Below are 26,102 nucleotides of genomic sequence, written 5' to 3' on the forward strand. Positions count from 1 at the left end.
CATATGGATCTTTCATGTCAACTCACTTCTTGAGGCGTGGCGGGCAACGTCTTATTTTGCCAGAAACAGTGATGACGGGAGAGTTGTTTTGCCAGTAACAGTGATGGCGGGAGAATTGTTTTGCCAGTAGCAGCGAGGGCACGTTCAGTGCGGTCACGCGTCAGATATCATACGTTGCAGACGTCACCTCGCTGACATACTTGACTATAACTGCTGCCGTCGTCTCCGCGTGGTAAGAACACGGGGTCACGTGGAAGGAGGGGGCCGGGTGAGGTTATATAAAGCCCCGCGCAGTGTGACGCTGCTGCAGTTGTTGTGTTGGGGAGAGCAGTAGTGTGTTATACGGCACATGCTGGCAGGGTTTACGCATCATTATAAGGACACATGTTATCTGTAGGAGATAAGTGGAGGGGGTGACATTGACCTGATGGCAACGGGTTTGCTTTATTAAGGCAGTCCATAAAAAGTAGCCCTCCCACGAGGGAAACATAACCGCAGTGTATAGCAATCCTCGGCACGTGCGCAGCAGATACTGTGCTATCTCTAGTAACCCAGCAAGGCCCATGCACCGGCTGAAAGTGTTTCTGTAACATGCAGCATGGTGGCATTCTGTATTTTAAGTTGACCTTGATAACAGGGCTGGGTTTTCAAGGGAAGTGAGCGCCATCGCCTTATGTAAGCAGCTAACCAGAAACTACAGTGATTTGTACAATTATTTGGAAGGGGGATGAAAGAAATACAAATGAGCCTCTCAGATATTTCTATATTAAAGCTAATTTATTTACTGTAGGCTTAGATCTGTTCATTCCCCCCCCTCAGGTTTCTGGCAACTTATTTCCCTACAAAAACACCACTGACCTTGACAGAAATAGAGAGGCTTTTCTTAAGAGAAGGATCAACCCATGCTTTGAATTAAGGGATATTTTTAACAGATGGCAGAGGTATATGGAGTATAAACAGTACTGGTGGATTATGTACATTATGTATCATCAAACTAAGTAGTTGTCTAGGAGCTCTTCATTAGGCTACCACATAGAGACAAGTCTAAGGGAGGCATTTCTGTATTAAAGATTCTCCCAGACAAAATATAAGTACCACGCCATAACTACCTTTTATGATGTTTTATTATCTAAAATAAATAAGGCACATCCAGTGACCTAGGGTTTGGAAATATAAAAAACTACAATAATTAGTATAAAACAAATGTGATCCATATATGTACAATAGAAAAATATATCAACTCTTAATTATTGGGGGGGGGGATCTATAATGTATAAAAGGGGAAATGTAGAAGGCATTGGCTCTTAACATTTATTACAGATTAAATGTTTTTTTTTTTTTTTATCAATTTCATTTTAAAATAAGTCACACTTCCCCCTGTCCTTGAACATTAGAGATGGGTGGGGAAGTGATTAAGAGGCAGAGCGCAAACACTGGGCAAAGCGATCCTCCAGGGGTGTATCACTGCATTTGAGGGTTGGGTGAAATATAGGGGTCCAAAGATCCTGGTTTACTTGGCGGCTCTGCCTTCTTTGAAGATGCCTCGTCTGAAACTGCATATTACTAGCTTACCTTAAAATGTCAACAATTACTATGGCTGACTGATACAGCAGTAATAAAAAATGTACGTATCGACATCGTCATTTTTTTTATTATTGCAATATTACTATCATATCAGTATAACGCCCAACTCTACAGTGACGGTTGAGGGATTAAGTACTTGGCCTAATATGGTATGCCAATAATGAACTGATCAGTGACAATCAGTTTTATGAGCACAGAGTGGGGAAATCGTTACTACTATAAAGGGTTTTTTTTTCTGTTCAAAGCAAATTTGTTGTTGACTGGGCCTTAGTATTAAGAAATAACTTTTTAAGTGCAGTTTGGGAATAAGTCCAATTAATAATATGTTCTTGTATAGCGCTGCTAGTTTTACGTAGCGCTTTACAGAGACATTTTGCAGGCACAGGTCCCTGTCCCATGGAGTTTACTATCTTATGTTTTTGGTGCTTGAGGCACAGGGGAGATAAGGTGACTTGCCCAAGGTCACAAGGAGCCGACACGAGTAAAGAGTTTTAGTGCGCGCTGGCTGTCAAATGTCTCCCTGGAGATCCCTCTTCAATGCTGCTCCCCGTCTCCCGTGATCAGCGAGGCATGAGAGGACTCACACACATATAACAAAAAGAATGGGGGCGCAGAGAAGAAGGAAAAGAATCACTGAAAGTGCATAAGTACATTTGTAACGGGTTCCCCCCCCCCCCCCAATCGCAGATTACACTGTGTGGGTGCAGGAACATACAAGGTTACTCAGTTGTGGTGCATTACCTGTTGGCTCACAGGAGGGCTGAGCTTCCGCCACGGGGAACCTAGGGGCAATTATATTAGGGGTATTCACATACGATGCAGCGCCTTCACCTGCGATGGCTCCCACCAGAGGGGGAGTGGTTCCTCGCAGGACAATCACAATAACCAAATACACATGTGTGAGATAACCAAAGAGCTTTTAGTTGGGAACACAATAACACACTTCATATAACACTTGTCCCTCTCTAGAGGAGGCACTAATCACAGCCTATCACACCACTCTACCTATGCTCCACAGCGGAAGCCCACACTTTATGTGCCACGGCGGACGCTAACGCTTGTACAAAGAGATCCCTCCCCAAGTCCAGTAACCCCAACCCAATGTCTCGTACTCCCAAGTCATAAACCAGTGTATGTGTGTGACTGCGCAGCCACTATGTCTGTTGATAGGCCTTGTTGGTGCACGTGAGGGTGTGGGTTACCTGCCGAGCACTCCTGTACTCGGACCTGCAACGGCTTCTCAAAGGGTCTAGGCTAACTCCTACACGAGTTCCGGATCCAACACAGGCTGATTCTTCAGGGGCGATCCCACCCTGATAACAGTCCAGCTCGCTCCGCGAGGCACGCAGTATCCTTTATTATTACTGTCCAGTAGCTAATGGGGCAGATCCCTAACTTAGGGCCTGTCCCTACAATACTTCACTAAGATGACTCAGGGCTATCTGGGGCCTAGGGGAATTGCTGGCCTAGTGCAGAGAGTCACTGACTCCCGCACCCTACCTCCTTCCCCTAGCTGCTCCGGTCACCAACTGACGTGTGCAAAAACCCAGCGAAAAGTATCTATTCCCTGCAAGCAGGGAGCTCCTCCAGCCCTATTGGCTCCCTGGCGTCACATGGGGTTCCCTAATGCTCCTGGTATCTGTAGTCCCTGGCCAATACCTTCCCTGGTAGGCTAGGGCTTCGCGGGCTTACTTCTGCGCATGCGCGAGCTGACTGGAGTTCTCCCGCACCTGCTCTAACTGCGCATGCGCGAGCTATCTTTCAATGGCGGCGCCCGGCTCCGCTAGCCGCCGGGACCCTAACGACGTGATCGCGGCCTCGGCAACCGGCCCGATCGCGTCCCCGGCAACCGGCCCGACCGCTTCCCTAGCAACCGGCCGCAATTACAACCATGTGCGGCTCGCGTGCTAGAAGGAGGGGGGTGAGTACGTGAGGGGGGACCTGGCTACATCCTCCCCCTGGTAAAATCCCCAATGTCCTCGCTTGGGACACCATGCAATGCAACTATATACAAAGGTTATATAATGAAAATGGCGTAACATACTTATATAATGAAAATTTCAACAACCAACCGTGATTTCACTATTATCAGCTCTAAATCAGATTGCACATTTCATTGAACATCACAATAACTGACTGTACTTTGCTGCAAGCCCACTGCTGAGCCTCATAATGGGGTGCCCCAACTTGATCATAGGTTACCCGGTTTGGAGGGTACCTGACTCTTTGGCTCCTACGGAGTTGTTCTTCTGCGACTCCTTCGGGGGAGTAGTAAACACAGTCCTGAGGCTCAGCCTCTTCCCTTGAGGGGATAATTGTCTCTGAACAGTCCCCCCGTTGGGGCCACCTTAGTAGGCATTGGCCTACGGGGCCCTTTACCCGTAGCTCCTCCAGGAGATGCCCCTTCTGTGGGGAAGTCCCTTTGAGAGGGTCCCTCCATAGGATCCTCAGAAGTTTCAGAGTGGGTCTCATTATTGACAGTCTCTTGACCCATCTCTGACGACTCGGACTCACCGTTGAGCGGTGTGGCCAGTATCTCTGTCTCTTCATCTTCTACTTGTGGAATGGGGAGAAGATGATTGCGGTGCCATACCTTTACCCGGCCATCAGTGTCTTTGATGCGATAGACCGGGAGGCCCGGCATCTGGGATTCTATTTCATACACTCCGTCTCTCCATCGGTCGGCCAATTTGTGCTTTCCCGGGACTCCCAAATTTCGAAGCAATACCGCATCCCCAGGACGAAGTTCCCGATATCTGACCTTATGGTCGTATCGCCTTTTGTTGTCAGCGTTCAACTTAGCTGTAGCCTTCTCAGCTTGTTGATAGGCCTGCTGTAAACTGTCTTTGAGTCTTTGTACGTATTTAAAATGGGTAGCATTGTGTATCCCATCTGTCGACACTCTCAGACGTATGTCCACTGGCAGTGTTGCCTCTCGCCCGAACATGAGGATGTAGGGGGAGAATCCCGTTGATTCGTGTCTAGTGCAATTGTACGCATGCACCAGGGCCTCTACGTGTCGGCTCCATTCAGTTTTCTGAGCACTGTAGTGTTCCGAGCATATCCAGTAAGGTTCGATTAAAGCGCTCGGGCAGTGCATCTCCTTCGGGGTGATACGGGGTTGTTCGAGACTTGGTGATATCCAGCATTTTGAGTAACTCTCTGATCAAAGTACTCTCAAAGTCCCGTCCTTGATCGGAGTGCAGGCGGTTGGGGAGACCGTAGTGCACGAAGTACTTCTCCCATAGTATTTTTGCCACGGTGATGGCTTTCTGATCTTTAGTGGGGAAGGCCTGAGCATACCGGGTGTAATGGTCCGTGACGACTAGCACGTTGCATATTCCCCGGCTGTCAGGCTCAATGCACAGAAAGTCCATACACACAAGGTCCATGGGGCCCGAACTTTTTAGATGGCCCATGGGGGCTGCTCGTGTAGGCAGAGTCTTGCGCTGTATACACCTAGTGCAGCGGCGACAGTGACGTTCGACGGCCTCTTGCATCTTGGGCCAAAAAAAACGATCTCTGACCAGCCCAAAAGTCTTGTCTATACCCAGGTGTCCATGATCATCGTGTAGAGACTTCAACACCAGATATTGTAAGTTCTTAGGGAGGACTAGTTGTCGCCTATCCGGGTGGTTGTGGTATTGCACCACCCGATAGAGTAAGCAATTGTCTATCTCGAATTTGTCCCATTCCCGCATGAGCAAGGCCACCAAGTCATTGGGTGCGCGTTTCAGAAGGGCTGGGTTCTGCTTTTCAACGGCTCGCCTGATGATACTAACGACCGGGTCTCGTATTTGGTAGTCTACTAGAGTCTTCCACCGTAACACCTTGTCATGCGTGATGTTCATCCCTTTTGGGTCGCAGTAGGCGGCTGGGACAGCCTGCGACCGGCATCCCACTGAGTCGGCCACTCTTAATTCTGAAAAGGCCACTTGGTCGTTGACGATAGCGGCCATGCTACACATAGCTCGCACTCCGGGTCCTGGGATTTCCTCCCATTCCTCGTCATCTGGATTAGCACTTAACCCTGGTCATCTGGATAGGGCGTCAGCCCCTATATTCAAGGGTCCCGGCTTATACTTCATGGTGAACCAGTAGCTGCTTAGAGCGGCCAGCCAGCGGTGTCCAGCGGCGTCTAACTTAGCCGAGGTGTTGACATAAGTGAGGGGATTGTTATCCGTCCTTCGAAGGTAACACCATACAGGTAGTCGTGGAGCTTCTCGTGATAGCCCACTTGAGAGCCAGAAATTCCAGCTTGTGGACGGGGTATCTCTGTTCACTGGGTGTCAGGCTGCGGCTGATGTAGGCTACAGGCCGAAGGCCCTCAGGGTGCTTCTGATGCAGGACGGCACCCAGTCCATTGAGACTGGCATCCACATGTAGAACGTAAGGCTGTTCGGGGTCAGCATACGCAAGCACCGGTGCCTCAGTTAGACACTTCTTCAATTTCAGGAAGGCCTGCTCGCACTCAGGCGTCCATTTATCACCAAACGGTTGGCGTGCCGATACAGCTTTCCTCCCGGTTTCTGAGGGATATATCTTCAACAGACTGTTCAGGGGTTTAGCTCTACTAGAGTACCCTTCCTCGAAGCGACGGTAATACCCACAGAACCCCAAGAAGGATCGCAGCTCCGTGACATTCTCGGGACGAGGCCAGTTCACTACTGCTTCTACCTTGGCGGGGTCGGTGGCGATCCCTTGGGCGGACACGATGTGTCCCACGTAGGTTACTGAGGTATGGCAAAACCGGCACTTGTCTAGGGACAATTTCAATCCTTCGTTTCCCAGACGGTCGATCACTTTGAGTAATCGCTCTTCGTGCTCTTCCAGAGTGCTTCCGAAGACGATGATGTCATCCAGGTATACAAGACACTCCCGCGGGCTCATGTCCCCGATAGTCTTTTCCATCAGCCGTTGGAAAGTAGCGGGCGCCCCACATATACCTTGGGGCATACGTGTAAATTGGTAGAATCCCAATGGGCAGACGAAAGCTGTTTTCTCCTGATCTTCCGTATTCATAGGTACCTGATAGTACCCGGATCGGAGGTCGAGCACGCTAAACCACTGACTTCCATTCAGCGCATTCAGTATCTCTTCAATGCGCGGAAGGTTGTACTGATCCGGTATTGTACGATTGTTCAGAGTTCGATAGTCGACACACAGTCGTACGGATCCGTTCTTTTTACGCACTACCACTATGGGTGATGCGTAGGGCCCCCGAGACTCCGTCAAAATCCCGGCATCTTCCATATCGTGAATGGCGTTCCTTACATCGTCCACATCCCATGGGGCGATGCGACGAGAGCGTTCTCGGAACGGGGTGACATCACTCAGACGAATGGCATGTTTGGCGCTGCGACTGCACCCCACATCCATCTCACTCGTGGAGAACACCTGTCGTCGTCGATTCAACTGGGTTGTCAGCCGCTCCTTCCACTGGTTGGACAGTGTCGACTCACCGAAGTTGAAGTCCAGCTTGACTAACCGTTCATCCACGGCCACCGCCTTCACCTGAGGCGTGGTTTCTACAGGGCTGACTGGATATATGCAACCTAACTTCTGGTCGGCATCAAATTCCATCGGGAAGGGGGAGAGGTTCTGGACATACACGTGGGTTCGGAGTGGGATCTTGGTTGTCCACTCCCTCACTTCGGGTAGTACCCTATACCCTCTCTGGACCTCTTCTTCTTCAGGCGCATTCTCCAGAGAGAACAGCTGGTCGCTCTTATCTCGTTCAGGATAACAACACCAGACGTCCATCTTTTGCACTCCCCCTGGTAATATGGTCGTCAGTCCCCGTTGACGGTTGTAGAGATCCCCATGGCGCTCCAGGGCATATACCCGGTTGCACTCTTCTCGCAGGACTGGATCTAGGAGAGCGGTGGCTAGCAGCAGCTCGTTAGTCTCTTTCAGATACGCTCGGATCACCGCTTGTACTATGTCAGCGTTGGTGCCCAAGATGATCGGGTACTTGCACTGGTCTTGGGGCTCCGGACATACCAGGGCCGCCACATGCATGGGGTGCCTCTTGCCGGTATTCAGCTGGAGTATTTCCATTTGAACCCGTACAATCCCATCGATGGGGTAGTCTTCATTACTTAGCCCCCGTACGGTCACGTGATCAGCCGCTCTCAGGGTGCAGTGTCGGAGGTGTTGTTCATAGAACGGGCGGTATATGATGGTCACTTGGGACCCCGTGTCCAGAAGAGCCGACGCATAGATCCCTTCTAATAACACCGGTATGATAGCTGCAGGGCCCACTTGGCTGTAATCTTCCCGGTTGGAGGCGTCATCCCCTGCGTCGGCATCCGCAGGGGCCTCGGTGGTTCCCTGAGGGGTCTCCACGTCAGACCCGGCGGTTTGTACTCTGCATACCATCGACCGGGCTGTGTTCCTACGGTCGGGAGTGTTGTCTCCGGGGAGGTCCTCCCTTTCTGGGCAATCACGGAAGAAGTGGCCCGTATTACCGCAGGTATAGCAGAGGAGGTCTCTGGGCCCAGAGCGGCCCCTAGGCAGGGAAGATGGCTTACGGGCGGCTCTAGCTTTAGAGGCTGAGTCCTTAGTTGCGACCTCCACGTCCTGGGTCGGGGTTGTCTTGGCCTTGGCCCCAGCGGCCTTAGCAGGGTCACGGGTGGAAGGCTCCTTAACCTTGGTGGGAGTATGCAACCGGGCGTAGGCCTCGTGTTCTTTGATCTCATCCATTAATTCCTCCCAGGAAGGGGGGTCACCTCGCATCAAGGAGCGCTTCATCATAATTACAATATGATGTTCGGGTAGAGCTCCTCTCAGAAATTGGTTACGGCAGTATTCGTCCACCTCGGCGGCCGTAATACTCTTCCTTTTTCGCATCTCCCACAAGACTGCTTGGATCCGCTGTAGGAAATCAGATAGCTCCTCCCTGTCTTTCTGGCACAGATTGAAATACCGCTTCATCAATTGCCCTATGTCCTCGGTTCGCCCATAGGCCCGCACAAGAGTCTCTAGCATTTGATGAGCGGTGACGTCCGCGTGCTGATCTTTAGCCATCTGTATGGTGGTAGATGCGGGAGGGCGTAAGCATTCCATTATGCGTTGTCGCTTCACCGGCTCAGAGCACGTCCACTCTTCTAGAACCTGAGACGTGTATTCTCTCCAGGCGTCAAACGCCTCTTCGCCCGTCGGGGTCGGCTTGGTTCCTGAAAAGATTTTTAGCTTGCGATACTGTTGTGAGGTCTGAGCTTCGGATCGGGACGGCCCTAATTCTAGGAGTGCCTGAGCTAGCATTCGGATGTCATCCCCAGGTTTAGAGGACGAGCGGGCCATACTTAAGGGTGGACTATGGTCGGTGAGAGCGGGCCTATCGGCCCCGCAACAACTTTCAGAAGGAGAAGGTGATGTATGCATAGCAACCTCTTGTAAATTTGTGCGGGAGCTGTCGGGTTCTGATTTTACGGACAGTTCAGGATAGACAACAATACAGCAAGAACCGGTTGACGTTGCCAGCCACAAGCTGGACGGCCCCTGATCTTCGGTTATATCCTTCCCTACACTCACTAGCACGGAGCAATACTCCCGGTCTGTATCCTTGCGTCGCTCTAACACTCTTATTTTGACAGCATCCCGGATATGTGGGTGTTGCCTCAGGGCCAGTTGTATGGATGAGGACGGCGTATCAACAGGGACCCGGCTCACCGCGAGCGTGTGAAGCGGCGGCACTTGTAGCTCCATGGCCCAGTCGCGTACTTAAGAGCGAGACGGGGACGGTAACGGGGATGACATTTTGAGAAAAAGAGAAAAAAAATGGAACAGGGCACCCCAGGTCTAAGCTCTCAGCAGCGCCTCCAAATGTAACGGGTTTCCCCCCCCCCAATCGCAGATTACACTGTGTGGGTGCAGGAACATACAAGGTTACTCAGTTGTGGTGCATTACCTGTTGGCTCACAGGAGGGCTGAGCTTCCGCCACGGGGAACCTAGGGGCAATTATATTAGGGGTATTCACAAACGATGCAACGCCTCCACCTGCGATGGCTCCCACCAGAGGGGGAGTAGTTCCTCGCAGGACAATCACAATAACCAAATACACGTGTGAGATAACCAAAGAGCTTTTAGTTGGGAACACAATAACACACTTCATATAACACTTGTCCCTCTCTAGAGGAGGCACTAATCACAGCCTATCACACCACTCTACCTATGCTCCACAGCGGAAGCCCACACTTTATGCGTCACGGCGGACGCCAATACCTTATGCGCCACGGCGGACGCTAACGCTTGTACAAAGAGATCCCTCCCCAAGTCCAGTAACCCCAACCCAATGTCTCGTACTCCCAAGTCATAAACCAGTGTATGTGTGTGACTGCGCAGCCACTACACTGGCGACACACTTTATCGCAGTGCGGCCAGATCCGCAAGCCGGGAGATTTCTTCGGGAGCCTGCGCCCCCTGCACGCGCGTCCAGGGCTCCCCGAGGGAGCCCTGGTGTCCCGCGATCTGCGGGACGGCGGCAGGGGGTTCCGGGGGACCCGGCGGACCCGGCAGCGGGAGGGAGAGCGCCCCGATCGGAGGGCGCTCTTCCGCTGCTTCGGCGTGCGCCCGTCACACTCGGGCGCGCTCCAGGCTACTGCTGCGGCACAGAACGGGCAAATGCTCGAATAAACTGTGCCGCAGCAGTATGTCTGTTGATAGGCCTTGTTGGTGCACGTGAGGGTGTGGGTTACCTGCCGAGCACTCCTGTACTCGGACCTGCAACGGCTTCTCAAAGGGTCTAGGCTAACTCCTACACGAGTTCCGGATCCAACACAGGCTGATTCTTCAGGGGCATCCCACCCTGATAACAGTCCAGCTCGCTCCGCGAGGCACGCAGTATCCTTTATTATTACTGTCCAGTAGCTAATGGGGCAGATCCCTAACTTAGGGCCTGTCCCTACAATACTTCACTAAGATGACTCAGGGCTATCTGGGGCCTAGGGGAATTGCTGGCCTAGTGCAGAGAGTCACTGACTCCCGCACCCTACCTCCTTCCCCTAGCTGCTCCGGTCACCAACTGACGTGTGCAAAAACCCCGCGAAAAGTATCTATTCCCTGCAAGCAGGGAGCTCCTCCAGCCCTATTGGCTCCCTGGCGTCACATGGGGTTCCCTAATGCTCCTGGTATCTGTAGTCCCTGGCCAATACCTTCCCTGGTAGGCTAGGGCTTCGCGGGCTTACTTCTGCGCATGCGCGAGCTGACTGGAGTTCTCCCGCACCTGCTCTAACTGCGCATGCGCGAGCTATCTTTCAATGGCGGCGCCCGGCTCCGCTAGCCGCCGGGACCCTAACGACACGATCGCGGCCTCGGCAACCAGCCCGATCGTGTCCCCGGCAACCGGCCCGACCGCTTCCCTAGCAACCGGCCTCAATTACAACCACGCGCGGCTCGCGTGCTAGAAGGAGGGGGGTGAGTACGTGAGGGGGGACCTGGCTACACATTTATAAATTCATATTAAAATAACAAGTACACAACTTACGATAAAAGTGGAATCATATGGATCCAAGTTCACAGAATGGGTATATCACTCAAACGGATGGTCCGTAGTCCAGGCAATATCCCCCTCTGGATCGCAGTTGGCGTGTGCTTAGGGGAAGTTCTAAACTGGCGTCCACGTGTAGTGATCCCTGCACTCATGTAGGCAGTGCTAGGCGTATAGCGTTGTCACGTAATTACCCAGCATGCAATGGCTATCCTATGCGTTTCGTGTCACACTTCATCAGGGGGACAGGGAACAGGTTCCCCTGCTTCAAACTCCGTGCCAGTCAGTGTCTTTACTCACTTAGCCGCTCCTCCAATTGACAATAGTTTAAAAATAATGTTGCTCTCTTTCTCCCTCCTTTTATCTATTTTTTATTTTAAAAAAATTATTTGGGATTTCTTTCTTTTAGACACCAAACATTCACAAAATATGAATGTAATTGAGATTTTTGTTGCATGAAGTGATTGGTTTATATACACATCCTCTCAAATTTTCAATGTGTGAGTTATCTGAGTGACCCTTACATCTCACTTTTTGTTTTGGGTAATTCCAGTGTGTTACCTCCATATGTATAGACTTGGGTACGGTACCTCGCATCAGCGGCTAGAGAAATATTCCTCAGGCTGAGGTCTCCCCTCCCCCACCCCCCCTTTGCTTCAAGGAATCAAAATTAGATTGTGAAGTCTGCAGAGATTTAAAGTGTCTACTGTATTTTGACTTTTACAGAATATTGCATAGTTTGTGTTATAAATCTACATATATCAGTTATAATACATTTTGCACCATACGAGGCTTGGCCAAGTATACATAAAAGGGTTGAATGTCTTTCTACTTTAAAAAAGGGCTTTTTACCAAAAATATCCAGGTATACGACTACATTGAGAGCAAAGATTTAATCTAGCCCATTGGTCTGCAATTGGGATTTGTGAACAGCCAATTCATGTACACAACGCAAAAATATGTTAAAATCAAGTGTCTGATGTTTGCATCAAAATAGTGCTGTGCTATTAAATGTAGTTTTCCAAATTCCTTGTTTTATTCATTTTAGTAATGGGTACTAGAACACAATGGGTGATGCAGTATGTATGAAGACTTGCAAAATGAAGCATGACTCAAATTAAGTCCTGCAAAAATGTCTATCATTTTTACTCTGTTTTCACTTTGCTGGCACCTTTAGTGAGTGGTTTGGGGAGTTGTAATGGCTGAAGAAAATGGATTAATCTTGATAAACATTCCCATGATCAGATGATAGCATGACAACAATCTACTGTACAACAAACTTAGAAACGGGAAAAAAAACTAGAATGCATTTGCTATATAAGGAATTAGGGTGTTATCCGGTTCTAAGGAAAGTTCAAAGTTTCAGCACTTATTCTAATTATATTGTGTCCATCTTCTGCTGTTGTACAGTATTACATAACTGCAGAATAATTAGTGTGCATATTAATCATTTACTCACATGGTGCAAATGCAGCACAGGAGTATATAAGAAGCAAATCAGTGATGTCAAGATAACTTCTTAGAAAGCAATATATGATGGTAGAATATACTAATATAACATATTAAGTCCCTGTTTTTAGGGTATTACAATGTAGATTAGTGGTTAGAAACCTACATTTCAAGATAAATCAACCTGTGCCCCTTCCCGTCTGTCCAGTTTTTATTTCTATTTAGTATAAACGTACAGGGGGTTATTAGACTGCAGCAGATGTAAGTTATTTGAATAATGATGAGTGGTGTCGTGAAAATGTAGATGGACTACCGCTTTAAAATAAACCTTAAGACCACTATTAAGTTACGTTTTAAAATCGCTTACACAGAATGTGCCAAAGGTGTATCGTAATTGTATTTTATGCATACATCGATAATTTAGTGTACAGTATGTGTTTTCTTAAAAGGTTGTACTTTATTCATAATATACATTTTTAAGTAAATCAAACTACAGTTTAAGCACAACACCCCCCCCCCCCCCCCTGTTATCAGATTCCAGGTTGGTCGTCAGCATGGAACCCGTCGCCAAGAAGATCTTGAAAGGCATTATATTGCTGGAAGTGGCCGGTGTGGTTGGGGCATACGCTCTGTTTCATAAATTGAACGTGAGCCAAGGTAGTACTGAGGTGCACTCAAAGTTACACAACACAAAGCACCTGCAAGTAAAGACAACTGTATGCAGTCTCGTACACAGAATAGCACCTGCAACATACATATCTATTTTTTTTTTTAATGCGAAATAATATCAAAATGTGAATTTTCATCTTTGGGTATTTATCTTGATTTAAAGGGGCAGTCCCACGTGGCAGGTAAAAAAACATGAGTATATTCCACTAACTTAGAAAAATTAAACTAATCTTAAAGTAAGTATCCTGTTAAAAAAAAAAGCACGTTTTACTTTTCTCCAGGCCCATTGAATTCATGCATACAGGTAGCAACTTATCTGTTTAATCAATGATGGTTTTGTAGCCCTTTTTCTGACGCCTTCCTAAGGGACTACTGGTACTGTACACAACCTGCGGCTCCAGGAGATCTGAGCCTCCGCTAGCTGGGAGCCTGGGGTAACGGTTCTAGCGCAGCGCCTCCACTTGCCCAGGATCCCCGTTATGTAAGATTGCCCTGGGCAAGAAACATACCATACAGTGCGTGCAACCAAGTTTTACTATGCATAGGCAGTCTTATCTTATTCTCTATATAACATCACACATAACTTGCATATATATTATAACGTTAGAGTCCTTATACTATAGTGGCTCAGCCACACCTCTAGGGAATTTGTCCGGTATAACAGTGGCTCCGCCACGCTCTTATAGAGGTTGTCCTTGTAAAGTATTGAGTAGTATGCTCAGTCCGCTAGCCACTTGCTAGTGTCACTACAGAGGTATTCCTAAGGCGGGATCAGCGCCTGATGAGCGGTGTTGGTGCACTTTCCATTACAATGTACCTTCCGGTCACGGCGGTGACCGTTCCTTCTTCACAAAGGATCCGTGCCTCCGCTCCTTGTCCTCCCGATGTCGCGGTGTCCCGCCGTCTGATCCCAGATGACGGCGACCTGCCACAACTCGGTGCGTTGTCCCTAACTAAAGTGACAATTCCTTCCGCTATCGAGCGTCCCTGCAGTACCGCAGCCTACGGTGACTCAGGGAATTCTCCTATGGGCCTGAGGGGAATAGCTGACCTATGCAGGCGGGTCACTGACCCCCTGCACTCACACTACCTCCTCCGGCTCTGTCCTCCTCTCCTCCCTAGCGTGGTCTCCCTCTCCACTTCCTCTTCCTTCTAATCCCAGCTTTCTCATTGGCTCCTAGCATCAGGTGACTGATCCAGAGCTCCTGGAAGTTGTAGTCCATTAATAGAGCCTTTCCCTTATTGGCCTGGCGTTCGCACGCTTCCATCTTTGTTAGTGCCCTCTGCAACATTGCGCAATAACATGGCGGCACCCTGTACTATCGTGCCGTCGCGGAACCTGCCGCACTCCCTCCGCGCGCACACATAAAGTACCTAACACACCCTTACAGTTTTATACCTATTCTTATACCCAAAAGGTCGAAATAGATGTTGCCTGTGAGTAGGTTTACTGGCTATGCACTTCTTTGCCCAGGCTGTGCTGGAAAGCTGTGTAATACAGCAGGCATAAGCTTTTAGGTCCATGTTACAATGGATAAGAAGTAAAGAAGGACACTGCTCATTTGCATGTCATTACCCAAATTACCTGGCTACAGTGGAAGCACTGTTAAGCGATAATGGTGAAAGACAGGGTTGCAGACCTCTCTGAGCTATGCAATTTCACCACATGGCATTTTTATTTACTGTATGTACGGTGGAGGGTTTTTGTCAATTTTGTTTACCCACCATAACTATTTTTTGTCTGGTTATACCTATTTCACAAACAATGGACAAAACAAATACACAAATTTACCTCTAATTTTGAGAAGAATAAGATAAACAATGTAAAGACCAACAGATTTGGTTAAGGCCTACCATGGAAAATACGGTTAAAAAAAGATGTGAAATATTTTTTTTTATATTGTTCATCTCCATTTAACCTACTAACATGCCACTGTCCTTCGTTCTTTTTTTGACTCTGCAGGGACTGTTCCTTTAAACTCTGTACGTTGAAGTGACATGGTGTTAGTTAGTTTTGTTTAGACAGCTTGTACAATTATCTTAAAAAAATATTGTTTTACTCTGGTTTCCACATGGTTTGATAGATCCAAAACAAGGGATGATTCACTCAATATGTAATAAGGTGAGAGATAAAGAGGATGAGCCCCAGCTCAGCTAATACAGTGTTAATATGTTCTAGAGGGGTGCTGTCAGGGAATAAACATGAGGCATATACAAGGAAAGAAGAATCCATAAATGACTCACCCAACCTCTTCCAGATTAAATAATATATTAATGTTAATAATACTTTATTAATGGTTAAAACCTACTAGGTCCTTCAAAACCAAGTGATAACCCCTGTTAGGGTTTATGGTGTAGAAGTGTCCTTACATTTAAAACCTCAATAGCGCTGGCATGTGGCATAAAGCCATGTATGAGACAGTTGGTATGACATTAGCCCACCCATGAAGAAGTTCCTCCCGGAACGAAAAGCGCGTCGGGTGATGTGCTGCTTTTCACGTCACTAAGTGTGACTGAGACGCAGGTCTCAGTCAAGGCATTAGACAGGCAGTGTGTTCTATTACGCTAAGCTCTGGCTAACAATCTATAGCTAGATAAAAAGATGTGGACCCACAAGGTAAACACTAGCAGTCAGTATATTAAACCAATACTGTCTATGGAGCACTAACTCGATTTCAATATACCATTACTCAAGCCGATACACAAAATATAATCTGTCCGGTAAATAGAGGCAGGCATGTGAGACACAGTACGCTACAGCATCTATCAATAGTAACAGCCTACCCTCATCTTTACTATTTGGATAAGCATTCAATTAGAATGATAAATATTTGATGGTTGTGACAATTATCCACACACCTATTTTATCTGTATATACATTGAACACGATCACTCTTCTGGAACCAGGATCACATGTACAGTAGGATGTGAATGACTCCAGTGATTTAACGCAACCCCTTTTGAAAGCACACAAAGTCCTTCTATATTCTTTAACTTTATTGGGGGAGTCAACAGAAATATAAAAGGTACTTGAAGATGGTGTAATGTAGTGCGTGTGCTTCAATAGCTGATGGTGCCTTGGTATAAAGGGGGGGGTAAAAAAGGATGGCCTTTGCAGGGGTGTAATGGAGGAAGAATGTACTCACTAAGCCAGCTAGTTAGATCTAAAGCACATGTTCCTGTGACAAGCAGGAAGAGTCAAAGGACCATTCCATAAACAGAAATGGGTAGGGGAATAACAAGGCTAAACCAAACGCATGGTAATGAGAATGGGAGGTTGCCGTAAAGATAGAAAGTGTCAATAATGTATCTTTACACATGCAGCTAGCTGCTGGAACAGGGGAACTAACAAGCAGCTGAATTAAGGAGACAGAAATCTGTGAGCTGCAAAGAGACACAGAAAATGTGTAATCCTGTTCCAGGACAATCACAGATGTCCCAGTTACTTCCTGACACAATCCATGAGACAGTTTTTTTTCACGGTTTTTTTTCTTTCATTTCTGGGCTCTAAAACGGCCCATGACTTATTTTGTATATATACCGTTCACATAATTATCACTAACAGTATCACAAAATTGGCTATTACCAGTCTCGCGATATATCAACTTTAGAATATCAATATATTATACAGTGGCTCTCTTGGGATCAAATATTATTACTAGGAATGCTTTAACATCCTATTACAGCTCTTACTGATCATACAGACAGTAACATTCATTTCTAACTGACCCTACCAATAGAGACACCAATATATAGGGTTCAGGATACTGACTCTTCAAAGGTCACACCAACTGTGTGACAACCATACATGGCTTTATGCCACATGCCAGCGCTATTGAGGTTTTAAATTTAAGGACACTTCTACACCATAAACTCTTACAGGGGTTATCACTTGGTTTTGAAGGACCTAGTAGATTTTAACCATTAATAGTAGTTCTCAGTAATAAAGTATTTACATTAATATATTTATTTAATATAGTAGTTTCATAAAAGTTATTGTAATTTGTTTTAAGAACTTTGTAAATCAGCAAAATGTTTGAGGGAAACTTGTTGATTTGCACTCAACACTTCTCAATTTTTGTATAAAAATATTGGAAAAGTTGACAAATTCGATTATTTTCAGGAACATTTCTAACAAGTGGCTTTCTACGTAAGGTATTTGCTTTTGAGGATTTTTTAGTGAAGTTTGATAACTTTAATAACTTTTTTGGAAACTGCAAATGGCCAACATTTGCTAAGCTTCACCAATCTGTAGAACAGGTGTGCAAACGGGGGGGGGGGGGGGACACACAAAATGTTGAAAGGGGGGGCGCTGCACTTGCAAAGGCCCCGTGCTCTTTTCCACAACATTTAAATTGATTGCCTGGGGAAGAGCGCCGGGCCTCTAAATTGCTTCTTCCGTTCTCTCCAGCTTCTCTTGACACTCGTCGCTATGACAATGCAACAAAATGCCAACGCATCACATGACAACGCAACATCGCAATGCCATGACGATAACGTCTCAACGTCACAGAGAGAGATGCCAAAGAGGGGGGGGGGGGTGTGGAAGTTAAGAGCAGGCAGAGGATGCTACTTAAAAATTTTGCACACCCCCTGCTCTAGAAAATATTTTCCTTTCGATCTCTGGACTCTCTCCGTTTCTATTTTTCTACTTCTGTCTAAGTACTGTAACGGATTTTCTGACCTGGCCTGACCCACCCAATCCCATATTGGCCCCTGTGGTCTAACCAGTCCCCATTACAGTGTGATGTCCGGTGGTGCACCTGTTGGCAACAGGACTCCTGAGTCTCCCGCATGATGTTGTGTGGGGATTGCCAACCCAGACAGGCAGCTGAGGTAGTGTGCTTGAGTCCTACCTAGATCCAGTGCAGCGCCTCCACCTCATCAGGATCCCAGCATGAGCTTGTGGATTGTCCTGGTGAGGAACTCCTCTGTGGTGCTCCTCTCTGTGCAATGATTCCACACTTACACACGAGAGTGTCTTTAATCAGGAGCATCTTTATTGAATACGGTGGGCCAGCTGCCCTCCACAATGGGTGTATTTAGCCCTCCATTGTTCACCGTACTTCCCTTTGAAAGGTATAGTCCTCCTAATGTAGGGATTCCCTATCCCCGCAGGGATATCTACCCTGTGCCAGGTCCCTGGTCACAGTCTCATAAGCAGCAGCTTAGAACAGAATCACTCTTAACTCCTTCCAGAACTGGGAAGAACTATTACCTAATCCTTCAACAGCTTAGCAACTACTTCTGAACTCCTAACTTTTGATCAGTGCTGTGCCTTATGTATCCTCTGGGGGCTGACACAACTCTGACATCACTAATTATGGATTCAGAGCATGTGACCACTCCCATCCATACATAGGGCACCTCACCAGGGTGTGAGGGCAAACCTCCATAATTACTGCTGGCATGCCCATAATTTACGAGGCCTTATTGTCAGCAGGAGAGATGACTGCAGCCATTTTACAGCATGGTTACAGTACTCTCTGGGACTGATTGTAAAAACTCCAAGTCCAGTCGCACTTTGGGTGAAAACTCCAATTGACTTGAATCAGCGTTTCTGCCATCAGCTGATCCGGAGTTTAAGGAATCAGACCCTTTATGCTCAGTTTGTTTTCTTATTTGTGACTCAATGGGATTAACTTTGCTCCTAATCTGTTTTTCAAGTCTAGGTTGTACCCTGGCTAAACAGTAAATGTATTTAAATTTCACCCAGCATCCATCTGTCTAAGTCTTCTGGTGCATGTGGGAGACAGACCGGGAGTCATAAAAATGCAATGACGAATGTCACTCTCAGTCTGACAGTATCTCCCGATAAAGTAATTTGCTCGATACCCTGCATCATCGTGTTTGACTATCCCGCATCGTGCTTTGATGACTCCGGCCTTAACTTCTAACAACAAAGCTCTGTAACACCATATGTCATAGGTGGCAAATAAGTGAAAGACTGTAAAGTACCATCAACTCTAAAAATAGGTCAAACATTATACAATAGCTGTTGTCCTATCATCTTCTTGTATTTGTTTGTCCATTTTTGGTACCGTTTTAGCCCCAGTTGTTTAGATCTTGTACCATTTAGACTATTGAGGAATTATGTGGACCTAAAGTAAGGGGTGGTTACATTTAGAAATACTCACCTTTTATACAAGTATTCTATATTGTGTGATTGTTACAATAAATATAATATGAATATAGGTGGGTTTTGTACATTTGATTGTAATGTGTTCCACTGATAAATCGCTAATCTTTCTGCCTTTCACTAGATTTCAGGTATACAATGAACAGAAGATTTCCCTCTGTTTTAGAAGGTACATTTTTTTCTTCTGCTTTTATATAGTTCACGGTGGCACTGCCTTGCAGTCTGTGCTGTTATAATTGGTAGGTTTGTGAGTTAAGTCTCAAATTCTGTAACGATTCGAAATTCACTTCTTCCTAAAAGTCAGATAAAATGTAGGCAATAGAAAAGCAGAAGAGTGGTAAGGGGAGTCCCTGAAATGAACTGTGGAAAATATAAGGCCAATCACTCGTAGGTCAACATTGAAATAAACAGAACTTTTTTTTTTAACACAACTTGTCACTGTAGAATCACTTGAGTTATTATTTAAAAAATATGTTTTCTGTTTTAAAATGATGGCTTCACCATAATAAGTTGATTGTATTGAAGTACCACATTTTCTGTTTGCATTGAAGGTTTTTGAATGCACTACGATAGCACTACTGAATGTGGAGTTACTGGACAGAAAAAGGGGAGGGTGGCTGATTTTCTAAGCATGGCCTACAGGCATTGTCTTAATTTTTAACCTTTTAGAGTGACATTTATGAAGGTCCCTGAAAGCCACAAGGGCCGGCACTCCAGGGACCCTGAATGTCATACCTTTTTTTGCTCGTTCTTGAATGGGAGATTGCATTCATGATTGGAAAGGAAAAACACTCCTATTTCAGTCATCGGAATGCTGGTTGTAACTGATTGCTATTGAAGTGATCACGTGGTTGCGATCCCTGTATCATATAAGTTAAATTAAAGCAGCAATACGGGTTTTACTTTATTTTTTTAATACAGGATTGAAGCAGGGGTTTTCGGAGCTGCACTGTATTCATTTCAGCTCATTGGACCCCCTGCTTCTAGAGATAACGTCATCCAGTGCGGCATTCTATTGGCCCGCGTGACTGGGATGTTTAAACTGAAAAGAGATAACCGTCACACCCTACAAAGTTAATTATGGAAGTAAGGTGTCCCCAGAGCTGAAATTAACACAGTTCAGCTCTTCGCCTATAATAAATTTAAACAATGATACCTGTATTGCTACATTAACATATTAGTAATGTGTTTAAATATTCATATATAAATCACACTAGAAAAGTTGTTTTTCACCCGAAGTAAAGAGTGGCATGAAACACCTAATCTAAAAAAAACTTTTGTTCATATATAGTGTACTATAAATCCAATAGAAAGACGAATGGCGCACAGCCAGGGAGCCAGGTGTAGGATAAAACTGCTATTCTTTATTCGTGCATGCAGGAGGACAGGCAACCCCCTTGGGGAACAAACAGGAACCTCCTACGCGTTTCGGACCTGGGGGTCCTTTATCAAGGAGTATGGGATATGTTTGGACAAGGCCCCTTATGTACCTGCTTCATAATTGGTAAATTACAAAAGTCTGTGCAAAATCGCCGCCGCCACCTAGAGCGCATACGCGTGACGTCACCCGAGGCGCCGCACCACCAAGCCGAAGGATTGTGGGTAAGTACCGCCCCTTGTGTCTGCCCGCGCATGCTCACATCGGGGCGTGAGGCTGGCAAGACTTCTCTAGTCAGTGTCTCCGCTCCTGCCAGTAGTGACGTCATCGCGGGTCTCCCATAGGCCGGTGCATGTCGCTGGCCCACCAATAGGAGTGGTGCACAGTCGACAATGCACCAATCACAATGGGTCCCCCCGCGCTCACACTAGAGGCAGTCATGGAGCATACAGGCTAGGAATGACAAAGGACAACTAATTTTGTGTATGACAGGGATATAAAAACAAGATCTAATTCTCAGGTCTACCTGTCATAGATGATGGGCTTTATCCATACTAATCCCATATTAAACAAAACATACAATGTGGTACATATAACACTCTATTGAAACAAACAAAGTTACTACTAGCATGATACAATATGCACCTTGAAACTAAGTTCAAAAACATATACATATCCAAAATACAAATCAAAATTACAAAATATATATTAAAAACAATGAAGACATTTAACAAGACTTGTTGGTATGTCTTGTCCTTAATGTCCCCAAGGCTGAGGAACAACAAATGTAATATACTTTTATGTATACAGATTCTTATTGTCATCCTTAATTCATATCGGTGAAACTGTATAATTACATGTTGACAACTGAGGGTGCTATAATTTTATGTTTTTACTCATACTATGTGATTGATGGATTATAAAGGGCTCTCAAGATGTTGAAAGGTAACGGGCGTGACCCTTAAGGGGTGTATCATATTAGAAGGACAGTATAGTACTGGGAGGATAGTGCTGTTAATATTTAAATATACTGATGGATCATCCTTTATTTATGCAAAAAATGAGACAGGTTCCATTCTATATTTAGACCACAGGGAGTTCTTGTCTGAAGCATAAATATCCAATATGCCTCCCAGCGGTCTAAAAGGTTCAGCATGTCACCTCCTCTTTCTTTAGGAAAGATTTTTTCAATTCCCTGAACTTTTAGTCCATTGATGTTACCTTTGGGGCATTGTACAAAATGATTCGAGACAGGGTGGGATGTATCACCTTTTTTGATTAACCTAATATGCTCAAGTATTCTATTCTTTAAAGGTCTGATTTTCCTTCCTACGTAGTTGATTCCACACCCACACGTCAATAAATAGATCACATATTGGGTGTCGCAATTAATGAATGACTTAATTGGAAAATCCTGATTGGATCTACAACCTCTAAATTGTTTTGAGGGTGTCATAAACCGGCAAATCTTACATTTCCCACATCTGTATGATCCCTTAGTTATAAATTTCCTGATGGGGGGAGGTGTAGACGCAACATAGCTTGGTGAGATGTAAGTGGCAATGGTTTTTGCCTTGCGGTATACAAAGCGGGGACCCTTTTCCACATATTTTTTCAGACTCCCATCCATTAGGAGGATGTTCCAATGATTACGAATAATTTTTTGAATTTGATTACTACATCTGTTGTACTGTGTAATCATAAGTGGAACATCTTCCCCTATGAAATTGGTGTCTCCCCTGGTTTTAATCTCCCCATGGATTGGTAGGTACTTCTGTCTAGTTTTTAGTAAATCCTCTCTATTGGTTAATGCAACTTCTTTGTGGATTTTAGTCAGATGTTCTGTGTTGTAACCTCGCTGATGGAAACGGTGGTGCAGCTCCCCAGACTGACGAGAAAAGGCCTCCTCAGTGGAGCAATTTCTCCTCAGTCTGAGGAACTGGCCCTTGGGGATACCTCTGATGACAGCAGGTGGATGACAGCTGTCGGCTCTTAATAGCATATTTCTTGCATTCGGTTTTCTGTATGTCTCTGTTTGTATTTGGCCTTTGATGTCAATAGACAATCGGAGGTCCAGATAGTCAATGTGTTGCGTGTTGTGGATGTGAGTGAAGACTAGATTTAGATCATTAGTATTAATATAGTCAAAAAAATTGTGCAAAGTGTCTAGGTCACCCTCCCAAATCATAATCAGGTCGTCAATAAACCTTCTATAAAATGTGATGTGCTTACGGAAAGGATTTGTGCTTGAAAAGATAAACAGTGATTCCCACCACCCCATAAATAGATTCGCATACACCGGTGCAAAGCTCGTGCCCATTGCTGTACCCCTCTGTTGTAAATAAAATGTGCGATCAAATAAAAAATAATTATGTGTCAATAAATACTTAATAGCATCCAAAATAAATGCTGTGTGAAAGTGATTGCTATCTGGACCTCCGATAAAGTGCTCAACAGCTGCCACCCCCTGATCGTGTCTAATTATTGAGTAGAGGGACGTAACGTCCATGGTTACCCAAATCGATTGTGGGCTCCAATTCACATTTTTCAATTTTTCAAAAAGTATATTACATTTGTTGTTCCTCAGCCTTGGGGACATTAAGGACAAGACATACCAACAAGTCTTGTTAAATGTCTTCATTGTTTTTAATATATATTTTGTAATTTTGATTTGTATTTTGGATATGTATATGTTTTTGAACTTAGTTTCAAGGTGCATATTGTATCATGCTAGTAGTAACTTTGTTTGTTTCAATAGAGTGTTATATGTACCACATTGTATGTTTTGTTTAATATGGGATTAGTATGGATAAAGCCCATCATCTATGACAGGTAGACCTGAGAATTAGATCTTGTTTTTATATCCCTGTCATACACAAAATTAGTTGTCCTTTGTCATTCCTAGCCTGTATGCTCCATGACTGCCTCTAGTGTGAGCGCGGGGGGACCCGTTGTGATTGGTGCATTGTCGACTGTGCACCACTCCTATTGGTGGGCCAGCGACATGCACCGGCCTATGGGAGACCCGCGATGACGTCACTACTGGCAGGAGCGGAGACACTGACTAGAGAAGTCTTGCCAGCCTCACGCCCCGATGTGAGCATGCGCGGGCAGACACAAGGGGCGGTACTTACCCACAATCCTTCGGCTTGGTGGTGCGGCGCCTCGGGTGACGTCACGCGCATGCGCTCTAGGTGGCGGCGGCGATTTTGCACAGACTTTTGTAATTTACCAATTATGAAGCAGGTACATAAGGGGCCTTGTCCAAACATATCCCATACTCCTTGATAAAGGACCCCCAGGTCCGAAACGCGTAGGAGGTTCCTGTTTGTTCCCCAAGGGGGTTGCCTGTCCTCCTGCATGCACGAATAAAGAATAGCAGTTTTATCCTACACCTGGCTCCCTGGCTGTGCGCCATTCGTCTTTCTTTTGCCTTCACCTGGACTGTGGATTCCTTCATGGCTGGCACGCCTGTTCTACACCCCTGGAGATGACGTGAGTGGGTTTCTTTATGGGTTTAGACTGTCATGGTTAAGTTGGACAACTGTCATTATGCTTACAAAAGTCTATATTGTACCCACCCACTCCCACTGGTATCTCCAGGGTTTTCATTTGTAGTCCACCGAGTTGGATGGATTTCATCTGGGTTGAGCACCCTATTTTTTCTACCTACTATAAATCCAATGAATGGTCTGGAATATATGGCACACGGGAACTTGATGCAGAAACGTGGTCTACAATAAAAAAATAGTGAGATTTGTTGGTCATAGATTTTATGTTAAACAAGTATTTTAGAAAGTTTGTAACAGTAATGTGTCTTTTTTTGCAGGTTTTTTGTGATGGTTATTACACAAACTTCTGCTGCATCTACAAAATCAAGCAATGTAGGATTATTCAAAATAGTCAAGTGAAATCCATCTTCATCCACATGAACAGTGTGACAAACATGTGGCTAGTATTTAGCCTTTGTGTTGATACGTAGCCGAATAAACTCGAGTTGTCCACTTCTGTCATTTATTTGCGAAAGAGAAGGGTTTGCCTTTTAAACAGTGCTAATTTTATTTAGTACCATTTCAAAGGCACTTAACAATTAAAGATGGAGAGATGTAGCCATGTTGGCTATAGTTTTGTTCTGCCTGTTGCATATACTCGCTCCACAAGGCTTTCTGAAGAGTTCCTCAATAGTGCTGTTCAGCTTACAGTTTTGTAATTTCTTTTTTTGTGGCTTAGACCCCTTTTATATGTAGAAGTAATATTGCTATTAAGAGCAAGAAATTACAGTTTGGTATATATCCCGTTTAGTAGATCAGTCCATTAAAACCATAATGCTCATCATTGCATTCGATCCGCGACTCGCATAAGCTACTTTCATTTGCGCGGCCCCATATTTCTTGCGTAAGGATCACTACAAAACTCCAATAGAAAAAAGGTCCAACGCTCAAATGGATATACATAAAACATATACAATAAATACCCTATACATTCAGGTATATGTGCTTACACTTTCAACCTATGACCCACCTGTCAGGCTATCCCTAGACACAGGAATAAGGTTTAATTGTGCTAAAAGATACCGTAGCCGGTACGAACACTTGCAAAGTGCCTATTTCCACACCGGCTCACATTTGGGATTTTCTAGGAATGCACCGATCAAAAGCATATCTCTTTCTCCCCACTTGTTTATACATAAAACATACATTTGCAAAAACAAACAAACAATTTATTAAACAAAAAACACTAAAATAAGAATCTCACAAGGGTGGTGTATGGGGAAGAGAAAACAAATATCCGCAGAAATTCACTTCCCCCCTCCCCATAGAACAGAATAGGAGAAAAGCAGGAAGCAGCCTAGAAGACCCAAATCCAAATGAGGACTGGCACCATGTGTCACTATCGACCCTTCACTTGGCCCTTTGTAAAATAAGCCATCGACTCGCTATACACTGGCGACACACTTTATTCGAGCTTGGCTAGTCCCACGAATTCGGGTATACCCGGGTGTATTGAGGTTTGTGACTGTTTTCTGCCCGAGTGCATTGAGTTATTTTCCAAGCAGGGATTGAAGCATTTTATTCCCTCTGGCTGCAATACTGCACAGTATATATATATAAACTGCATTAAAATTCATGAATTTATGCCATCTGGTAGACACGCGAAGCATTGCAGCCTATTAAATCCTAATCATTATCATTTAACAGATCAGCCGCCCATCAGCCAGGCATGAACCCAGGCTGGGAAGGCAAATGCAACGGGGCTTGTCAGAGGTCAGGAGTGGCGCATTCCAGGTATCTGCCAGGTACATACCGGGTATTTGCTCGAATAAAGTGTGTCGGTGCAGTATGTACACCTACAGTGCGTGACGTCACCGCGTCAATTGTGTGACCATGAAGAT

At 45.6% G+C, this 26,102-nt stretch overlaps 1 protein-coding gene and 1 long non-coding RNA gene across 5 annotated transcripts in view; one reads left to right on the top strand and one right to left on the bottom strand.

The window, feature by feature from the left end:
• LOC142497176 (HEAT repeat-containing protein 5B-like) overlaps positions 1-131 on the bottom strand; it is a 63,096-nt gene extending 62,965 nt beyond the window's left edge. Inside the window, exon 1 of one of the 2 annotated variants that reach the window (XM_075604639.1) lies at positions 27-131. The gene's annotated coding sequence lies outside the window, so the exon portion shown is untranslated. The remainder of the gene's footprint in view (positions 1-26) is intronic. The other variant, XM_075604684.1, reaches the window with a different exon arrangement.
• Positions 80-24,714, top strand: LOC142497235 (uncharacterized). 3 transcript variants are annotated; one of them, XR_012802204.1, is made up of 4 exons: positions 80-232; positions 13,059-13,181; positions 19,457-19,501; positions 24,540-24,714. It is a non-coding gene; the product is annotated as an uncharacterized LOC142497235 (long non-coding RNA). The 3 variants fall into 3 exon arrangements; XR_012802205.1 differs by lacking the exon at positions 24,540-24,714 and adding an exon at positions 20,624-20,641; XR_012802206.1 differs by lacking the exon at positions 19,457-19,501.
• The last annotated feature ends 1,388 nt before the right edge of the window (positions 24,715-26,102 follow it).

Source organism: Ascaphus truei, chromosome 1 (assembly GCF_040206685.1).
Source record: "Ascaphus truei isolate aAscTru1 chromosome 1, aAscTru1.hap1, whole genome shotgun sequence".
Lineage (NCBI taxonomy): Eukaryota > Metazoa > Chordata > Amphibia > Anura > Ascaphidae > Ascaphus > Ascaphus truei.